Genomic DNA, 22,289 nt, shown 5'->3' on the forward strand with positions numbered 1-22,289 from the left:
CTCTAGGTTAAAACAGGCGCACGTATAAGGTAACTCATCTATGGGAATGATTCTGTTGGTTATTGCCGCGCCTATCTCAGTGGTATGAGGTGTTCTAACAAAAGGACCTCTGAGAGGCAAACCAAAAACGGGGTAAAGGCATATCTTCTGATGAGGAAGAAAACACGCCAGTAAGAAGACTCGCTCAGAAAACCCAAGATGTCTTGATCTCATGACGCAGTAGTATCGGGGACCCAAACCCAATGCTTCAATAACCATGGCCAAGCGGACATTGTTGCGAAAGTGCTGCTGACCCCAAGGTGTTACCCTAGTTATGTCTTGATAGGTCCGCCATTTGGTCTGAGCTACAGACGTTCCCAATTGAGGAAAAAGTGAGTGTAAGATTCCTCCCCCAACCCCTTTTTTTGATGTCTAGTATCTTCCCCCTGTAATCAATCACTCTTCAGAAATATAAAGACCTTGTTTCTAACTGTTTTAACCTAGAGAGAGAAAATATTCTAGAGAGAGAATATTCAGATTTTGAATATTTTTGGATAGAAAAATATCTCTTATAATTCAGATGAATTCCCCTGAAACAGAAATTTAAAAAGAATTTTCCAATGTGCAATTGGAATTAATTGGAAATAGGTATAAAGAACTTAGCCTAAGGGTCTAGATTTTCAGAAATCTTTAGACTATGGTCCAATTAAGGTTTCTATGGGCCAATAGCATCAATCCATGTGTAGGGAGGAGATAAATCCAAACTGTAAAAAGAAAATACCCAAAAATGAGTAAATGCTCACTTGAGGTGGAGAGTAGAAAATGTACAAGGTTTATTAGTAAAAAACTATGAGCAATATTAAAATGATTCCATTATGACACCTATGTAAGGAAGGGGGAGTTTTTTAAAGGAGGTGCATATTTCACCTAAGATGAAGAGTTGAAAATGTACAAGGTTTATTAGTAAAAAACTATGAACAATATTAAAATGATTCCATTATGACACCTATGTAAGGAAGGGGGAGTTCTTTAAAGGAGGTGCATATTTCACATAAGATGAAGAGTTGAAAATGTACAAGGTTTATTAGTAAAAAACTATGAGCAATATTAAAATGATTCCATTATGACACCTATGTAAGGAACGGGGAGTTCTTTAAAGGAGGTGCATATTTCACATAAGATGAGTTGAAAATGTACAAGGTTTATTAGTAAAAAACTATGAACAATATTAAAATGATTCCATTATGACACGTATGTAAGGAAGGGGAGTTCTTTAAAGGAGGTGCATATTTCACATGCTTGAATGAGTTTTAAACTCATAAAAATTAAGATATTTTATCTCTCCTCTCTCCTCATTCAAGTCTAGTTCCAAAAAGTTAGCTTAACTGACCTAAAAATGGTCAAAAAGTGACCAAACTGACTTGGAAAATTCTAGAATCGGTTTGTTTAGTTAGGAGCTCAAATTTTCCTATAAATAGAAGCCTTCCCTTGTTGAAAAAAATGTAGAGTCTTATGCCTTGTTACTCTACTCCACCTAAGCCAAATTAGATAGAGTCTTATGCCTTGTTACTCTACTCCACCTAAGCCAAATTAGATAGAGTCTTATGCCTTGTTACTCTACTCCACCTAAGCCAAATTAGATAGAGTCTTATGCTTGTTACTCTACTCCACCTAAGCCAAAATATAGAGTGTCTTATGCATTGTTACTCTACTCTACCTAAGCCAAGAGTTGTGAATTCTTTAATAATTCACTAGTTTTTGATACTTCTCTCTTTCTTCAATCCCCATTGGTGGCTCCATCAACATACTAAACCAATTGATTGGTTGGGGGCCTCTACCGTGAATAAAGAATCAAGCAAATTATAAAGTAAGTATATTGAATTTTGATCTTTCTATAATTTCTCAATGATTCTCTCTTCTCAACCCCTCTCAAGCTTGAGAAGTTTAATTGGTATGGTTTTTTAAATGCTATTGAAGTTAATTGGTGAATAGTAGTGAAGAGTTACATAATTTAATAAATGCTATAGAAGTTAATTTCCATTTATGTTTAAATTCTAATGGTTTTTATGTAATTTCTCTCTCTCACTCAAGAAATGGTCATACTCATGAACCATTCTCAATCCAAATGAAGCTTTTCATAAAGCCTTTCCTTAATCCAAGATTAAGCTATGCTTGAGGCCAAATTAATGGCTTTTTGCTATGCTTTTAGTTTATGCACATTGATGATTCAATCCATTATGGATTGATGACCCAATTAGAGACCATTCTAATTGTTTTCTTAATGATCCAATTAGAGACCATTATGGATTGATGATCCAATTAGAGACCATTCTAACTATTTCTCTAATAATGAGCTTTATCCCTTAGAAAAAAATTGAGATTTATCAGTCATAGTAGCGGAGCTATGGCAAAATTTTTATAGAAATTACGCATAAAATAAATTCATTCAAAGTATAAAAAGAGGAATTCCTACCATATTCTAGGAACTATCATCCTAGATTAATTAAAAGAATTTTATTATGCATGGAGATGTGGATGTTGCATGTAGATGAAGATGTATGGATGTGAGTGTGAATGTGGAGGTGGATGTATGCATGGGACGTGGATGTATGCATGTAGAAATAGATGTGTGGATGAGGATGTAAATGGAGATGTGGATGGATGCATGTAGATGTAGAGGTATAGATGTAGATGTGAATGGAGATGTGGATGTATACATGTAGATGTAGATGTATAGATGTAGATGTGGATGTGGAGGTGGATGGATGCATGTAGATGTAGATGTATAGATGTAGATGGGAATGGAGATATGGATGTATGCATGTAGATGTAGTTGTGAATGGAGATGTATATGTATACATGTAGATGTAGATGTATAGATGTAGATGTGGATGTGGATGGGGATGTATGCATGTAGATGTAGGTGTATAGACGTAGATGTGGATGTAGAGGTGGATGTATGCATGTAGATGTAGATGTATAGATGTGGATGTGAATGTGGAGTGGATGTATGCATGTAGATGTAGATGTATGGAGGTGAATGTGAATGTGGATGTGGATGTATGCATAGGGATGTAGATGTATGCATATAGATGTGAATGTACGCATATAGTTGTGGATGTATGGATGTGAATATACGATTGTGATGTGAGGGAATCTGAAGTGATGAGATGGAAATGATGTGATGGGATGAGTATACATATAAATGGAATATGGAATAAGTAATATAGATTGAGGAGGGATAATGTGGAAAAATGAAAGTTAAAATAGAAATTGTATTGTAAATTGTTTGTAAATGCTGTTTGTAAATGCTGTCTGTAAATGATTGTTTTATATCAAGAATGCTGGGGGGAGCATTTTGACCGTCTTGTGACTAAGGTCGTGATGAGAAAGTTGCAACTGCTGACGGGGAGTCAATGAAGGACGTCTCGCGTAGCAAGGTCGGCCGAGGTCTTGACCAGCCTCGGTGCGATTAAAATGGTGAGCTTCCGGTACGGTGGATGAGGGGCCAAGGAAGCGGCCTATGCGTGAAGCGCTAGGTTACCTGCGAAGGATCCTAGAGGGTGCTGACCATACGGTGCTCGGGCTCTGGGTCGCCTAGGATACCCACGCGTGCGTCGAGGAAGATATTGGAACAGAGTTGGAGTTGTTTTCTGAAATCGAGCATGGATCTGGTTGATTGACCTTGCTGGTCTTCAATGGATGAGTCCATGGCTCCTTATATGGATCTGTTGGTTGATCTTGCTGATCTTCAATGAGAGTCCATCATGTTAAGTGATTATATTGCCAAGTATTATGGGCTAGGAACTATCGAAACGGCTCCTGAGCGTTCTAGTTGCCAATGATGCCATAGATACTCTGATGAAGGAATGATGGGAAATTAAGAATCAATTGGATAAATTGGAAGATGGTGATCAATGATACTATGGTTTTATTAAAGGATTGTTTTAAACTGGTTGAATCTGGTTGAAAAAGGCAATTTCATATTGGGTGTGTGAGTGGTGTGACTAGTTTTATTTTGCATGAACATCCGGCTAGGGGGCCTTGGAACTCTTTTCCTTGGTACCCGGGACAAAACCTAACCAAATTTTTAATTGGATCCCATCAATACAGTGGTTGGGCGGTTGGCTAACCCATGGGATCGGATGGGGTTAGGCTGGACTGATGGATCCGTAAATCGAGACTCAAACTTTTGTTTTTACGATAGAAAAAAAATAAATCCCGGATAGTAACTGTTCTATGGATAGGAATCAACGACTGTGCCTCTTGAATGGGGAAAAAAGCGTTGATCCCAATGATCCAAGTGCAAGTTTCTTCCTTGAACTGACTAAGTACCTTATAGATGTAATTGGATCATCTCGATCAAAAATGATCTTGACTACGTTAGAGTAAAAAGTTATCCTGGTGGAATCGCCTGTGCTTTCCGGTAAAGGAAGTTTTTCCGGGTTCGGTTTTGGAACAACCGACGGACTAGTCTCTTATCCGGATATCCGTGGGTGAGGCCCCGAATGTGGGACCCCTGTCCTGCGCGAGGAGTGCTACTTCCGCTGCTAGTATCCCGAATCTGTTGCTCGGTGGGAACAGGGATCTTACAGTTGGTATCAGAGCATTTGGTTAATAAAGATCAACTGAGAAGACAAATATATCAAAAATTTATCAAGAGACACAAAAAGATTATAATTGTGTGAGATAATTCATACAATTTGATATTCAAACTGAAACTCGTAATTTGGTAATTGGGTCTTCAGATGGAAGTACCACAATTATATAGAATCCCTGACTTGCTTGAGGCCTAGACATGATAGTATTTACCTTATAATTCCAAGGGCCGTGATTACCCGTATATACCGAGAGTATACTGCAGCTCTTTACTGACAGTATATACGAGTAAATCTAAGACTTGAAATTATAAGCGTTAATGCTATCTAGATGATGATTTCGAATGTGATTGATATGATTTTTAATTCTGTTTGAGAATTGATGAATTGATTTGGATGCTGATTGAAAATGCTAATTAAAAAATGTTGATTTTTAAAAATTAGTTGAAATATAATGAAACCTCAATGAGGGGGAATGGGACGAGTCCCTGTGATTATATTCATAACTAGAAAGATGATAACGAATTCAGCAAATCACTATGAGATTAGTGGGTTGTGCTGTTAGATTGCTACTGTTAATAATTGACCGGTAGATCGAGTTAAGGGATGTCAAATTGAGAACTTACTTGACTGAAATTTCCGTGGAGGAATGTTCCGAAGGAAACTTTGCGGTCTAATGGACCATTATCATGTTAAAGATATGAATGATATAATCTGAATGAATTGTTATTTAATGATGAGTTCTATATAAGGGATATTTATCCCAGTGTTCTGTTGGGTTGACTAGAATATAAGGAACCCCAGAATAAAATTGGATCTTAAGAAAAAGAGCTGTCCTCTACCTTGCGAGATGAGGACATCTCGCACTTTTTAAGTGGGGTAGAATGTAAGATTTCTCCCCAACATTCGAAGCATACAGGGGTAAGAATCTTCCTTTCTGATCTTATAATTATTCCCTCTCTAAAATAAAATAAAGTTTCTGTTTAAAAAAGGAAGACCCTTTCCCTAGAATACTTCTCAGGAGTCCCACCTGTTTTAAGGCTTTAGAACAATGAGTCCAGAAGTGAGAATCGGTGTTTTGGGATACCAAGGTTTTGGTTTTCATTCGAGTACGGCCCAAAAGAAGTTCTTTATCTCTTCGGGAGTATAAGAAGTTATCCCCCAGATATTGTGACCCTTATATCTGAATTCAATGAAAGTAGGTGACTTAGCCTACAAGTTTCTTTTATTCCCTCATCTCAAAATTCTTAATGCCTTCTATAGAAAAATGTGTCAAACTCAAATCATGGAAAGACGGTAAAACTTTAGTGGCAAGTTACCGTTGGCTTGTAGGTTACGCTAGCTCCTTCCTTTATATAAGTCGTAATTTTTACTTGCCGCTCACAGTAATCTTACTCCCATCAATCTCCTTTCTTTCTTAATCTCCTTCATGGCTTGGCAACAGGAATTAGTTTTATCCCTGATGATTTTTCACCTTCAAGACGCAAGAGAGTCTGTGAAGAAAGACTTTATAGAACAGTATGAGCGCTCACTTTTTCCTCACCTAGGAACTTCTGTAGCGCAGACCAAATGGCGGACCTATCAAAACATAACTAGGGTAACACCCTGGGGTCAGCAGCACTTTCGTAACAATGTCCGCTTGGCCATGGTTATTGAAGCTTTGGGTTTGGGTCCCCGATACTACTGCGTCATGAGATCAAGGCATCTTGGGTTTTCTGAGCGGGTCTTCTTATTGGCGTGTTTTCTTCCTCATGAGAAGATACGCCTTTATCCCGTTTTTGGCTTGCCTCTCAGAGGTCCTTTTGTTAGATCACCTCATACCACTGAGATAGGTGCGGCAATAACCAGCAGAATCATTCCCATAGATGAGTTACCCTATACTTGTGCAGCTTGTGAGGACTGCTTTTGTGACCATATGATGGACGGGCTTATGAAAGTGTAAAGAGTTCTTCTATCTTTACTGTATAAGTTCCGAGAATGAATAAAGTTTAAATCTTGTTCTTATTTTGAATCTTGCTCTCTTTAAGACTTTTCTTGGTGGTTAATCTTGATTAAAATTTTCCTCTAAGTCTCATATTCATTCACCTTGCGAAATTATCCCAAGTTGCGAGATGAGGACATCTCGCGTTTTTTAAGTGGGGTAGAATGTAAGATTCCTCCCCCAACCCCTTTTTTTGATGTCTAGTATCTTCCCCCTGTAATCAATCACTCTTCAGAAATATAAAGACCTTGTTTCTAACTGTTTTAACCTAGAGAGAGAAAATATTCTAGAGAGAGAATATTCAGATTTTGAATATTTTTGGATAGAAAAATATCTCTTATAATTCAGATGAATTCCCCTGAAACAGAAATTTAAAAAGAATTTTCCAATGTGCAATTGGAATTAATTGGAAATAGGTATAAAGAACTTAGCCTAAGGGTCTAGATTTTCAGAAATCTTTAGACTATGGTCCAATTAAGGTTTCTATGGGCCAATAGCATCAATCCATGTGTAGGGAGGAGATAAATCCAAACTGTAAAAAGAAAATACCCAAAAATGAGTAAATGCTCACTTGAGGTGGAGAGTAGAAAATGTACAAGGTTTATTAATTAGTAAAAAACTATGAGCAATATTAAAATGATTCCATTATAACACCTATGTAAGGAAGGGGGAGTTCTTTAAAGGAGGTGCATATTTCACCTAAGATGAAGAGTTGAAAATGTACAAGGTTTATTAGTAAAAAACTATGAACAATATTAAAATGATTCCATTATGACACCTATGTAAGGAAGGGGGAGTTCTTTAAAGGAGGTGCATATTTCACATAAGATGAAGAGTTGAAAATGTACAAGGTTTATTAGTAAAAAACTATGAGCAATATTAAAATGATTCCATTATAACACCTATGTAAGGAAGGGGGAGTTCTTTAAAGGAGGTGCATATTTCACATAAGATGAAGAGTTGAAAATGTACAAGGTTTATTAGTAAAAAACTATGAACAATATTAAAATGATTCCATTATGACACGTATGTAAGGAAGGGGAGTTCTTTAAAGGAGGTGCATATTTCACATGCTTGAATGAGTTTTAAACTCATAAAAATTAAGATATTTTATCTCTCCTCTCTCCTCATTCAAGTCTAGTTCCAAAAAGTTAGCTTAACTGACCTAAAAATGGTCAAAAAGTGACCAAACTGACTTGGAAAATTCTAGAATCGGTTTGTTTAGTTAGGAGCTCAAATTTTCCTATAAATAGAAGCCTTCCCTTGTTGAAAAAAATGTAGAGTCTTATGCCTTGTTACTCTACTCCACCTAAGCCAAATTAGATAGAGTCTTATGCCTTGTTACTCTACTCCACCTAAGCCAAATTAGATAGAGTCTTATGCCTTGTTACTCTACTCCACCTAAGCCAAATTAGATAGTGTCTTATGCTTTGTTACTCTACTCCACCTAAGCCAAATTAGTTAGAGTCTTATGCTTGTTACTCTACTCCACCTAAGCCAAAATATAGAGTGTCTTATGCATTGTTACTCTACTCTACCTAAGCCAAGAGTTGTGAATTCTTTAATAATTCACTAGTTTTTGATACTTCTCTCTTTCTTCAATCCCCATTGGTGGCTCCATCAACATACTAAACCAATTGATTGGTTGGGGGCCTCTACCGTGAATAAAGAATCAAGCAAATTATAAAGTAAGTATATTGAATTTTGATCTTTCTATAATTTCTCAATGATTCTCTCTTCTCAACCCCTCTCAAGCTTGAGAAGTTTAATTGGTATGGTTTTTTAAATGCTATTGAAGTTAATTGGTGAATAGTAGTGAAGAGTTACATAATTTAATAAATGCTATAGAAGTTAATTTCCATTTATGTTTAAATTCTAATGGTTTTTATGTAATTTCTCTCTCTCACTCAAGAAATGGTCATACTCATGAACCATTCTCAATCCAAATGAAGCTTTTCATAAAGCCTTTCCTTAATCCAAGATTAAGCTATGCTTGAGGCCAAATTAATGGCTTTTTGCTATGCTTTTAGTTTATGCACATTGATGATTCAATCCATTATGGATTGACGACCCAATTAGAGACCATTCTAATTGTTTTCTTAATGATCCAATTAGAGACCATTATGGATTGATGATCCAATTAGAGACCATTCTAATTATTTCTCTAATAATGAGCTTTATCCCTTAGAAAAAAATTGAGATTTATCAGTCATAGTAGCGGAGCTATGGCAAAATTTTTATAGAAATTACGCATAAAATAAATTCATTCAAAGTATAAAAAGAGGAATTCCTACCATATTCTAGGAACTATCATCCTAGATTAATTAAAAGAATTTTATTATGCATGGAGATGTGGATGTTGCATGTAGATGAAGATGTATGGATGTGAGTGTGAATGTGGAGGTGGATGTATGCATGGGACGTGGATGTATGCATGTAGAAATAGATGTGTGGATGAGGATGTAAATGGAGATGTGGATGGATGCATGTAGATGTAGAGGTATAGATGTAGATGTGAATGGAGATGTGGATGTATACATGTAGATGTAGATGTATAGATGTAGATGTGGATGTGGAGGTGGATGGATGCATGTAGATATAGATGTATAGATGTAGATGGGAATGGAGATATGGATGTATGCATGTAGATGTAGTTGTGAATGGAGATGTATATGTATACATGTAGATGTAGATGTATAGATGTAGATGTGGATGTGGATGGGGATGTATGCATGTAGATGTAGGTGTATAGACGTAGATGTGGATGTAGAGGTGGATGTATGCATGTAGATGTAGGTGTATAGACGTAGATGTGGATGTAGAGGTGGATGTATGCATGTAGATGTAGATGTATAGATGTGGATGTGAATGTGGAGTGGATGTATGCATGTAGATGTAGATGTATGGAGGTGAATGTGAATGTGGATGTGGATGTATGCATAGGGATGTAGATGTATGCATGTAGATGTGAATGTACACATATAGTTGTGGATGTATGGATGTGAATATACGATTGTGATGTGAGGGAATCTGAAGTGATGAGATGGAAATGATGTGATGGGATGAGTATACATATAAATGGAATATGGAATAAGTAATGTAGATTGAGGAGGGATAATGTGGAAAAATGAAAGTTAAAATAGAAATTGTATTGTAAATTGTTTGTAAATGCTGTCTGTAAATGATTGTTTTATGTCAAGAATGCTGGGGGGAGCATTTTGACCGTCTTGTGACTAAGGTCGTGATGAGAAAGTTGCAACTGCTGACGGGGAGTCAATGAAGGACGTCTCGCGTAGCAAGGTCGGCCGAGGTCTTGACCAGCCTCGGTGCGATTAAAATGGTGAGCTTCTGGTACGGTGGATGAGGGGCCAAGGAAGCGGCCTATGCGTGAAGCGCTAGGTTACCTGCGAAGGATCCTAGAGGGTGCTGACCATACGGTGCTCGGGCTCTGGGTCGCCTAGGATACCCACGCGTGCGTCGAGGAAGATATTGGAACAGAGTTGGAGTTGTTTTCTGAAATCGAGCATGGATCTGGTTGATTGACCTTGCTGGTCTTCAATGGATGAGTCCATGGCTCCTTATATGGATCTGTTGGTTGATCTTGCTGATCTTCAACGAGAGTCCATCATGTTAATTGATTATATTGCCAAGTATTATGGGCTAGGAACTATCGAAAAGGCTCCTGAGCGTTCTAGTTGCCAATGATGCCATAGATACTCTGATGAAGGAATGATGGGAAATTAAGAATCAATTGGATAAATTGGAAGATGGTGATCAATGATACTATGGTTTTATTAAAGGATTGTTTTAAACTGGTTGAAAAAGGCAATTTCATATTGGGTGTGTGAGTGGTGTGACTAGTTTTATTTTGCATGAACATCCGGCTAGGGGGCCTTGGAACTCTTTTCCTTGGTACCCGGGACAAAACCTAACCAAATTTTTAATTGGATCCCATCACTACAATGGTTGGGCGGTTGGCTAACCCATGGGATCGGATGGGGTTAGGCTGGACTGATGGATCCGTAAATCGAGACTCAAACTTTTGTTTTTACGATAGAAAAAAAATAAATCCCGGATAGTAACTGTTCTATGGATAGGAATCAACGGCTGTGCCTCTTGAATGGGGAAAAAAGCGTTGATCCCAATGATCCAAGTGCAAGTTTCTTCCTTGAACTGACTAAGTACCTTATAGATGTAATTGGATCATCTCGATCAGAAATGATCTTGACTACGTTAGAGTAAAAAGTTATCCTGGTGGAATCGCCTGTGCTTTCCGGTAAAGGAAGTTTTTCCGGGTTCGGTTTTGGAACAACCGACGGACTAGTCTCTTATCCGGATATCCGTGGGCGAGGCCCCGAATGTGGGACCCCTGTCCTGCGCGAGGAGTGCTACTTCCGCTGCTAGTATCCCGAATCTGTTGCTCGGTGGGAACAGGGATCTTACAGTGAGCGCTCATACTGTTCTATAAAATCCTTCTTCACAGACTCGCTTGCGTCTTGAAGGTGAGAAATCATCATGGATAAAACTAATTCCTGTTGCCAAGCCATGAAGGAGATTAAGAAGAAGGAGATCGATGGAAGTAAGATTACTGTGAGCGATAAGTAAAAGTTACGACTTATATAAAGGAAGGAGTTAGCGTAACCTTAGAAGCCAACGGTATCTTGCCACTCAAGTTTTACCGTCTTTCCATGATTTGGGTTTGGCACATATTTCTATAGAAGGCGTTAAGAACTTTGAGATGAGGAGATAAAAGAAGTTCGTAGGTTAAGTCACTTACTTCCTTTGGTCCACAATATCTGGGGGATAACTACTTATACTCCCCTAGAGATAAAGAAATTCTTTTGGTCCGTATTCAATTGAAGACTATAACTACTTCTTTGATTTCTCTGAATGTCCTCTTCTTATCCGTATATTGTCTCTGTCAATCCTAGGCAGCGTTTATATCTTTATGAATTGCTTGCATCTGCTGATGTTCTAAGTCGCCAAGCATTTGACTGGTCATCTCGACCCTAATCAATGGGTCGGACCTAGTTAATGGAGTTAAGCAATCTTGTCTGAGATGGACCTTGATTAGATTGGTATGAAGGAATTGCTCTCTGAATTTGGGTTCTAGACTTCCTTGTGCCCTTTCCATGGTAGGAGTCGGGATGTCTTTTTAACTGATGACTAAAACCTTGGCATCCAAAATACCGGTTCTCACTTCTGAACTCATCGTTCTGAATTCTTAAAACAAGTGGGCTCCTGAGAAGGTATTCTGGGGAAAGTGTCTTCCCTTTTTAAACAAAATCTTTCTTTTATTTTAGAGAGAGAATAATTATAAGATCAGAAAGGAAGATTCTTACTCCTGTATACCTCTAAGGCTGGGGGAGGAATCTTACATTCTACCCCACTTAAAAGGTGTAAGATGTCCTCATCTCGCAAGTAGAGGACAACTCTTTTGCTTAAGATCCAATTTATTCTGGGGTTCCTTATATTCCGGTCAACCCAACAAAATATGGGGATAAATATCCCTTATATAGAACTCATCATTAAATAACAATTCATTCAGATCATATCATTCATATCTTTAACATGATAACGGTCCATTAGACCGAAAAATTTCCTTCTGAACATTCCTCCACGGAATTTAAGTTAAGCAAGTTCTCAATTTGTCATCCCTTAACTTGATCTATCGTCTCAAGTATTTACAGTAGCAATTTGACAACACAATCCACTAATCTCATAGTGATTTGCTGAATCATTTTCATCATTTATCATTACAGGGACTCGTCCCAATCATCCACATTGTGGTTTCGCTCAGCTTATTACATTTCAACCCATTTTCAAGGATCATCATTTTTCAATCAGAATCCAAATCAATTCATCAGTTCCCAATCAGAATCCAAATCAATTCATCAGTTCCCAAACAGAATTAAAAATCATATCAACCACATTCGAAATCATCATCTGGATAGCATTAACGCTTATAATTTCAAGTCTTAGATTTACTCGTATATACTGTCGGTAAAGAGCTACAGTTATACCCTCGGTATATACGGATAGTCATGATACTCAAAACTATAAGGTAAATACCATCATGTCTAGGTCTCAAGCAAGTCAGGGTTCCATACAATTGCGGTACTTCCAATTGAAGATCCAATTACTAATTTACGAATTTCAATTTGAATTAACAATTTGTATGAATTATATCAAACAATTACAACCTTTTTGCGCATCTTGATAAACTTTTGACATAATTGGCTCCTCAGTTGATCTTATTGGAGATCTATGACTTAAGTCTGATAAATAGATTTTTCTTTATCCGATCGTCCGTAAAAAAAAAACATTTGTATATTTATATACAAGTTGCAATAAGTACATAGAGTGGCTCGGCTCCAAGATTCAAAATCTCCTCGAGAGACGCATAAGATGACGGTACTGGGCCATAGTCATGCCCTGTTACATAAGTTCTCTAACGGCGAATGGAGTTATTATTTTCTCCTTAGGGATAAATCGACTAAGGAGTCTATAAATTCGACATGAAAGTCTGAAATTTCGAGGTGTGGAATGATATAGAATGACACCACGCACCAGTTTCAGCTTTAACAGGATCATAGTCAATGAGAGATTCTGCCACAACATTGTACGGCGGTGGCAATGGGCGTGGACATATTGCCCTGCAAACCACTTATGTTGTATTCTCTCCGCTGGGGTAGGAAAATATAAATCCACGAAATGGCGTGCGAGTCTTGCTCGGCTTGATTGAGTTGAAGCAGAAGAGATGAGATGCTCGAAGGCAAATGCAATCATATCTTGAGACTGGGTGAGGTCGGAAATACCAGATAAATGGGGAACTTCCATCTATAAAACAATTTCTTTGATTAAAATTTCTTCATTAAAGAAGCTTACGGTATGAAAATACATTATGAAAATGCTGTTTTTGAGTTCTTATTAACAATTTAGATAAGAATTTAATTATCTTTATTAGCTTTCAATTTCGCTCTGATACCAACTGTGAGATCCCTATCCTCACCATGCGACAGATTCGAGGTACTAGCAGCGGAAGTAGCACATCATGCGCGGGTAGGGGTCTCGCAGTCGGGGCCTCGCCCACGGATATCCGGACAAGAGACTAATCCGTCGGTTTGTCCAAAACCGAAATCGGAAAAACTTCCTTTACCCGGAAGGCATGGGCGATTCCACCAGGATAACTCTTTACTCTAACGTAGTCAAGATCATTACGGATCAACTGATCTGACTGTACCTTTAACGATACTTGGTCAAATCAAGGAAGAAACTTGCACTTGGATCATTGGGATCAACGCTTTTTTTCCCATCAAGAGGCACAGCCGTTGATTCCTATCCATAGAACAATTTCTATCCGGGATTTACATCATCTATCGTAATAATAGAATTTAAATCTCGATTTACGGATCCATCAGTCCAGCCTAACCCCATCCAGTCCCATGGAGTAGCCAACCGCCCAACCACTGTAGTGATGGGATCCAATTAAGAATTTGGTTATGTTTTGTCCCAGGTACCAAGGAAAAGTTCCAAGGCCCCCTAGCCGGAAGTTCATACAAACATAAAACTAGTCACACCACTTACACACCCAATATGAAATTGCCTTTTTCTTAACATCAACTAGTTTTAAAACAATCCTTTAATAAAACCATTATGTCACTCATGACAATCCTCAAAGTCTCTGGTTGAATCCTTATTTCCAGTCATTCTTTCATCGGTGTACTTATGGCATCATTGGCAACCAGAACGCTCACCACCTGTTCTCTCAGGGGCCTTTTCCATAGTTCCTAGCTCATAGTAACCGGCAATATATTCATATAATAGAATGGAATCGCCGTGGAAGATCAGCAAGATCAACCCACATATCCATATAAAAGAGCCATGGACTCATCTGTTGAGGACCAGCAAGGTCAATCAACCAGATCCATGCCCGGTTTCAGAAAACAACTCTTACTCCTTGTTCCAATATCTTCCACGACGCACATGTGGGTATCTCCGGCGACCCAGAGCCCGAGCACCGTATGGTGAGCACCCTCTAGGATCCTTCGCAGGTGACCTAGCGCTTCACTCATAGGCCGCTTCCTTGGTCCCTCATCCACCGTACCGGAAGCTCACCATTTAAATCGAACCGAGGTTGGTCAAGACCTCGATCGACCTTGCTACGCGAGACGTCCTCCATTGACTCTCCGTCAGCAGTTGCAACTTTATCAGTTCAGTCTTCATGACCTTAATCCTCAAGACGGTCAAAATGCTTCTCCAGCATTCTTGACATAAAACAGTCATTTACAAACAGTCACAAAAATACAGTTTCTATAACGAACTCTTGTCTTTCCATATTATCCACTCTCGGACCACATTACTTATTCCACATTCCATTCAGTGTGTACTCGTTCTCATCCATTCACTCATATAGACTACACATTATCTCACATACATCTTCATATTCATTATTCTATATATATATCCATGTTCGTACGTCCACATCAAACATCCAATTTCACATTCATACATACGCATCTACATGCATACATCCACATCCACATTCATACATCCATACCTCCATTTCCACATCCACACATCCACATTCATATTCATACATCCACATTCACATGCATACATCCATTTTCACATCCTCATTCATACATCCACATTCACATACATACATCCACATCCGTATCTACATCCATACATCCACATCCACCTCTTCATTCACATTCACATCCATACATCCACATCTACATACATACATCCACATCTACATACATACATCCATTTTCACATCCTCATTCATACATCCACATTCACATACATACATCCACATCTGTATCTACATCTATACATCCACATCCACCTCTTCATTCACATTCACATCCATACATCCACATCTACATACATACATCCATTTTTACATCCTCGTTCATACATACACATCCACATACATATATACACATCCGTATCTACATCCATACACCCACGTCCACATCAACATTCACATTCATACATATACATCTACATGTATACATCCACATCACATTCATACAACCATATTACATCCATTCTCGTCCTAACACATCCCATATACATCTTAACACATCCTAACTCATCTTAACACATTCTATCACATCTCATACACATCTTATCACATCTTTTTACATCTCATACACCTCTTATCACATCCTATCACTTTCCGTACACATCTTATCAAATCTTATCACATCTTATCACATCTTTTTACATCTCATACACCTCTTATCACATCCTATCACTTTCCATATGCATCTTATCAAATCTTATCACATCTCATACACCTCTTATCACATCTTATCACATTTCATATCTTTTTTTTAAGAGAATTCTTATATTTGATATAAGATTTCTCTACACATTTATTTATGCATAATTTCCATTTAAGGAGACTAACACTTTCGAAATTAAAATCAATCTTTTATGCATCTTCTTATGCATAAATTCAACTTGGTAGGAAATTACACTTTTAGAATAAAAGAATTTCTCTTATGCATCTAAGTTATGCATAAAATCCATTTATGAGGAAAATCACACTTTTAGTATAAAAAGAATATCTTTTATGCATACCTATATGCATGAAATCCAATATGATAAAAGTAACACTCTTACAATGAAATAATCAACTTTTATGCATCCCTCTATGCATGAAATTCAATTATGATAAAAGTCACACTTTTATAATAAAATAATCAACTTTTATGCATCCCTCTATGCATGAAATTCAATTATGATAAAAGTCACACTTTTATAATAAAATAATCAACTTTTATGCATTCCTCTATGCATGAAATCCAATATGATAAAAGTAACACTTTTGATATAAAAAAAAATTATCCTTTATGCATACTTCTATGCATGAAAATTAAAACTGATAAAAGTAACACTTTTGATAAAAAAAATTATTCTTTTATGCATACTTCTATGCATGAAAATAAAAAATGATAAAAGTAACACTTTTGATATAAAAAATTTTCCTTTATGCATACTTCTATGCATGAAAATTAAAAATGATAAAAGTAACACTTTTGATATAAAAATTTTCCTTTATGCATACTTCTATGCATAAAAATTAAAAATGATAAAAGTAACACTTTTGATATAAAAAATTTTCCTTTATGCATAGTTCTATGCATGAAAATTAAAAATGATAAAAGTAACACTTTTGATATAAAAAAATATTCTTTTTTGCATACTTCTATGCATGAAAATAAAAAATGATAAAAGTAACACTTTTGATATAAAAAATTATCCTTTATGCATACTTCTATGCATGAAAATTAAAAATGATAAAAGTAACACTTTTGATATAAAAATTTTTCTTTATGCATACTTCTATGCATGAAAATTAAAAATGATAAAAGTAAGACTTTTGATATAAAAAATTTTCCTTTATGCATACTTCTATGCATGAAAATTAAAAATGATAAAAGTAACACTTTTAATATAAAAAAATTATCCTTTATGCATACTTCTATGCATGAAAATTAAAATTTGATAAAAGAAACACTTTTAAGTTAAAATAATAATCTTTTATGGATACCTCTATGCATGAAATCCAAATATGATAAAAGTAACACTTTTATGTTAAAATAATAATCTTTTATGCATAGCTCTATGCATGAAAATCAATAATGCATAATATAAAAATCAATTTCTCTATGATTGCAATGAATATCTTTCAATTAATCTAGGATGATAATTCCTAGAATATGGTAGGAAGTCCTCTTTTTATGCTTTGAATGAAATTATTTTATGCATAATTTTTATAAAAATTTTGCCATAGCTCCGTTGCTATGACTGATAAATCTCAATTTTTCTAAGGGATAAAGCTTATCATTAAGGAAATAATTAAAATGATCTCTAAATGGATCATTAATCCATAATGGATTGAATCATCAATATACATAAACTAAAAGCATAGAAAAAAGCCATTAATTTGGCCTCAAGCATAGCTTAATCTTGGGTTAAGGAAAAGCTTTATGAAAAGCTTGATTTGGATTGAGAATGGGTCATGAGTATGACCATTTCTTCAGTGAGAGAGAGAAATTACATAAAAACCATTAGAATTTAAACATAAATGGAAATTAACTTCAATAGCATTTATTAAATTATGTAACTCTTCACTACTATTCACCAATTAACTTCAATAGCATTTAAAAAAAAACATACCAAATAAGCTTCTCAAGCTTGAGAGGGGTTGAGAAGAGAGAAACATTGAGAAATTATAGAAAAGATCAATATTCACTAATTACCTTACAAATTGCTTGATTCTTTGTTCATGGTAGAGGCCCCCAACCAATCAATTGGTTAAGTATGTTGATGGAGCCACTAATGGGGATTGAAGAAAGAGGGAAGCTCCAAAAACTAGTGAATTATTAAATGAATTCACAGTTCTTGGCTTAGGTGGAGTAGAGTAACGATGCATAAACACTATATATCTTTCAACAAGGGGGATGCTTCTATTTATAGGAAAAATTGAGCTCCTAACCAAACAAACTGATTCTAGAATTTTCCAAATCAGTTTGGTCAATTTTTGACCATTTTTAGGTCAGTTAAGCTAACTTTTTGGAACTAGACTTGAATTAGGAGAGAGGAGAGATGAAATATCTCAATTTTTACAAGTTTAAAACTCATTCAAGCATGTGAAATATGCACCTCCTTTAAAGAACTCCCCTTCCTTACATATGTGTCATAATGGAATCATTTTAATATTGCTCATAGTTTTTTTACTAATAAACCTTGTACATTTTCAACTCTTCATCTTATGTGAAATATGCACCTCCTTTAAAGAACTCCCCTTCCTTACATATGTGTCATAATGGAATCATTTTAATATTGCTCATAGTTTTTTTACTAATAAACATTGTACATTTTCAACTCTTCATCTTATGTGAGCATTTACTCATTTTTGGATACCCAAAATATCTCAAATTTTTTATATTGCTCATAGTTTTTTACTAATAAACCTTGTACATTTTCAACTCTTCATCTTATGTGAAATATGCACCTCCTTTAAAGAACTCCCCTTCCTTACATATGTGTCATAATGGAATCATTTTAATATTGCTCATAGTTTTTTACTAATAAACCTTGTACATTTTCAACTCTTCATCTTATGTGAGCATTTACTCATTTTTGGGTATCTTCTTTTACAAATTGGATTTATCTCCTCCCTACACATGGATTGATGCTATTGGCCCATAGGAACCTTAATTGGACCATAATCCAAAAATTTCTGAAAATCTAGACCCTTAGGCTAAGGTCCTTTATACCCATTTCCAATTAATTCCAATTGCACATTGGAAAGTTCTTTTTGAATTTCTGTTTCAGGGAAACTTATTTTAAAAGATGAGATAATTTTCTATCCAAAAATATTAAAAATTTAAATATTCTCTCTCTAGAATATTTTCTCTCTCTAGGTTAAAACAGTTAGAAACAAGTCTTTTATATTTTTGAAGAGGGATTGATTATAGGGGAAGATGCTGGATATTTTGAGAGGCTGGGGAGGAAACTTACATTCTCTCCCACTTGAAAAACGCGAGATGTCCTCATCTCGCAAACTAGGGGTAATTTCGCAAGATGCACAAGTATGAGACTGAGAGAAATTTTTTAATTAAGATTAATCACCAATTAAAAAAAAATCTCAAAGAGAGTAAGACTTAGTGTCAAGACAAGAACAAGATTTAAACTTTATTCATTCTTGGAACATATATAGTAAAGATAGAAGAACTCTTTACACTTCCATAAGCCCGTCCATCATATGATCACAAAAGCAGCACTCACAAGCTGCGCACGTATAAGGTAACTCATCTATGGGAATGATTCTGTTGGTTATTGCCGCGCCTATCTCAGTGGTATGAAGTGTTCTAACAAAAGGACCTCTGAGAGGCAAACCAAAAACGGGGTAAAGGCATATCTTTTGATGAGGAAGAAAACACGCCAGTAAGAAGACTCGCTCAGAAAACCCAAGATGTCTTGATCTCATGACGCAGTAGTATCGGGGACCCAAACCCAATGCTTCAATAACCATGGCCAAGCGAACATTGTTGCGAAAGTGCTGCTGACCCCAAGGTGTTACCCTAGTTATGTCTTGATAGGTCCGCCATTTGGTCTGAGCTACAGACGTTCCCAATTGAGGAAAAAGTGAGCGCTCATACTGTTCTATACAATCCTTCTTCACAGACTCGCTTGCGTCTTGAAGGTGAGAAATCATCATGGATAAAACTAATTCCTGTTGCCAAGCCATGAAGGAGATTAAGAAGAAGGAGATCGATGGAAGTAAGATTACTGTGAGCGATAAGTAAAAGTTAGGACTTATATAAAGGAAGGAGTTAGCGTAACCTAGAAGCCAACGGTATCTTGCCACTCAAGTTTTACCGTCTTTCCATGATTTGGATTTGGCACATATTTCTATAGAAGGCGTTAAGAACTTTGAGATGAGGAGATAAAAGAAGTTCGTAGGTTAAGTCACTTACTTCCTTTGGTCCACAATATCTGGGGGATAACTACTTATACTCCCCTAGAGATAAAGAAATTCTTTTGGTCCGTATTCAATTGAAGACTATAACTACTTCTTTGATTTCTCTGAATGTCCTCTTCTTATCCGTATATTGTCTCTGTCAATCCTAGGCAGCGTTTATATCTTTATGAATTGCTTGCATCTGATGTTCGAAGTCGCCAAGCATTTGACTGGTCATCTCGACCCTAATCAATGGGTCGGACCTAGTTAATGGAGTTAAGCAATCTTGTCTGAGATGGACCTTGATTAGATTGGTATGAAGGAATTGCTCTCTGAATTTGGGTTCTAGACTTCCTTGTGCCCTTTCCATGGTAGGAGTCGGGCCGTCTTTTTAAATGATGACTAAAACCTTGGCATCCAAAATACCGGTTCTCACTTCTGAACTCATCGTTCTGAATTCTTAAAACAAGTGGGCTCCTGAGAAGGTATTCTGGGGAAAGTGTCTTCCCTTTTTAAACAGAATCTTTCTTTTATTTTAGAGAGAGAATAATTATAAGATCAGAAAGGAAGATTCTTACTCCTGTATACCTCTAAGGCTGGGGGAGGAATCTTACATTCTACCCCACTTAAAAGGTGTAAGATGTCCTCATCTCGCAAGTAGAGGACAACTCTTTTGCTTAAGATCCAATTTATTCTGGGGTTCCTTATATTCCGGTCAACCCAACAAAATATGGGGATAAATATCCCTTATATAGAACTCATCATTAAATAACAATTCATTCAGATCATATCATTTATATCTTTAACACGATAATGGTCCATTAGACTGAAAAATTTCCTTCTGAACATTCCTCCATCGAATTTAAGTTAAGCAAGTTCTCAATTTGTCATCCCTTAACTTGATCTATCGTCTCAAGTATTAACAGTAGCAATTTGACAACACAATCCACTAATCTCATAGTGATTTGCTGAATCATTTTCATCATTTATCATTACAGGGACTCGTCCCAATCATCCACATTGTGGTTTCGCTCAGCTTATTACATTTCAACCCATTTTCAGGGATCATCATTTTTCAATCAGAATCCAAATCAATTCATCAGTTCCAAATCAGAATCCAAATCAATTCATCAGTTCCCAAATAGAATTAAAAATCATATCAACCACATTCAAAATCATCATCTGGATAGCATTAACGCTTATAATTTCAAGTCTTAGATTTACTTGTATATACCGTCGGTAAAGAGCTACAGTTATACCCTCGGTATATACGGATAGTCATGATACTCGAAACTTTAAGGTAAATACCATCATGTCTAGGTCTCAAGCAAGTCAGGGTTCCATACAATTGCGGTACTTCCAATTGAAGACCCAATTACTAATTTACGAATTTCAATTTGAATTAACAATTTGTATGAATTATATCAAACAATTACAACCTTTTTGTGCATCTTGATAAACTTTTGACATAATTGGCTCCTCAGTTGATCTTATTGGAGATCTATGACTTAAGTCTGATAAATAGATTTTTCTTTATCCGATCGTCCGAAAAAAAAAACATTTGTTTATTTATATACAAGTTGCAATAAGTACATAGAGTGGCTCGGCTCCAAGATTCAAAATCTCCTCGAGAGATGCATAAGACGACGGTACTTGGCCATAGTCATGCCCTGTTACATAAGTTTTCTAGCTACGAATGGAGTTATTATTAGAATGACACCACGCACCATTTTCAGCTTTAACAGGATCATAGTCAATGAGAGATTTTGCCACAGCATTGTACGGCGGTGGCAATGGGCATGGACATATTGCCCTGCAAACCACTTATGCTGTATTCTCTCCGTTGGGGTAGGAAAATATAAATCCGCGAAATGGCGTGCGAGTCTTGCTCGGCTTGATTGAGTTGAAGCAGAAGAGATGAGATGCTCGAAGGCAAATGCAATCATATCTTGAGACTGGGTGAGGTCGGAAATACCAGATAAATGGGGAACTTCCATCTATAAAAACAATTTCTTTGATTAAAATTTCTTCATTAAAGAAGCTTACGGTATGAAAATACATTATGAAAATGCTGTTTTTGAATTCTTATTAACAATTCAGATAAGAATTTAATTATCTTTATTAGCTTTCCATTTCGCTTTGATACCAACTGTGAGATCCCTATCCTCACCATGCGGCAGATTCGAGGTACTAGCAGCGGAAGTAGCACATCATGCACGGGTAGGGGTCTCGCAGTCGGGGC

The sequence above is a fragment of the Cibotium barometz genome, chromosome 8, assembly GCF_041138505.1.
Source record: "Cibotium barometz isolate CiBa-2024 chromosome 8, ASM4113850v1, whole genome shotgun sequence".
Lineage (NCBI taxonomy): Eukaryota > Viridiplantae > Streptophyta > Polypodiopsida > Cyatheales > Cibotiaceae > Cibotium > Cibotium barometz.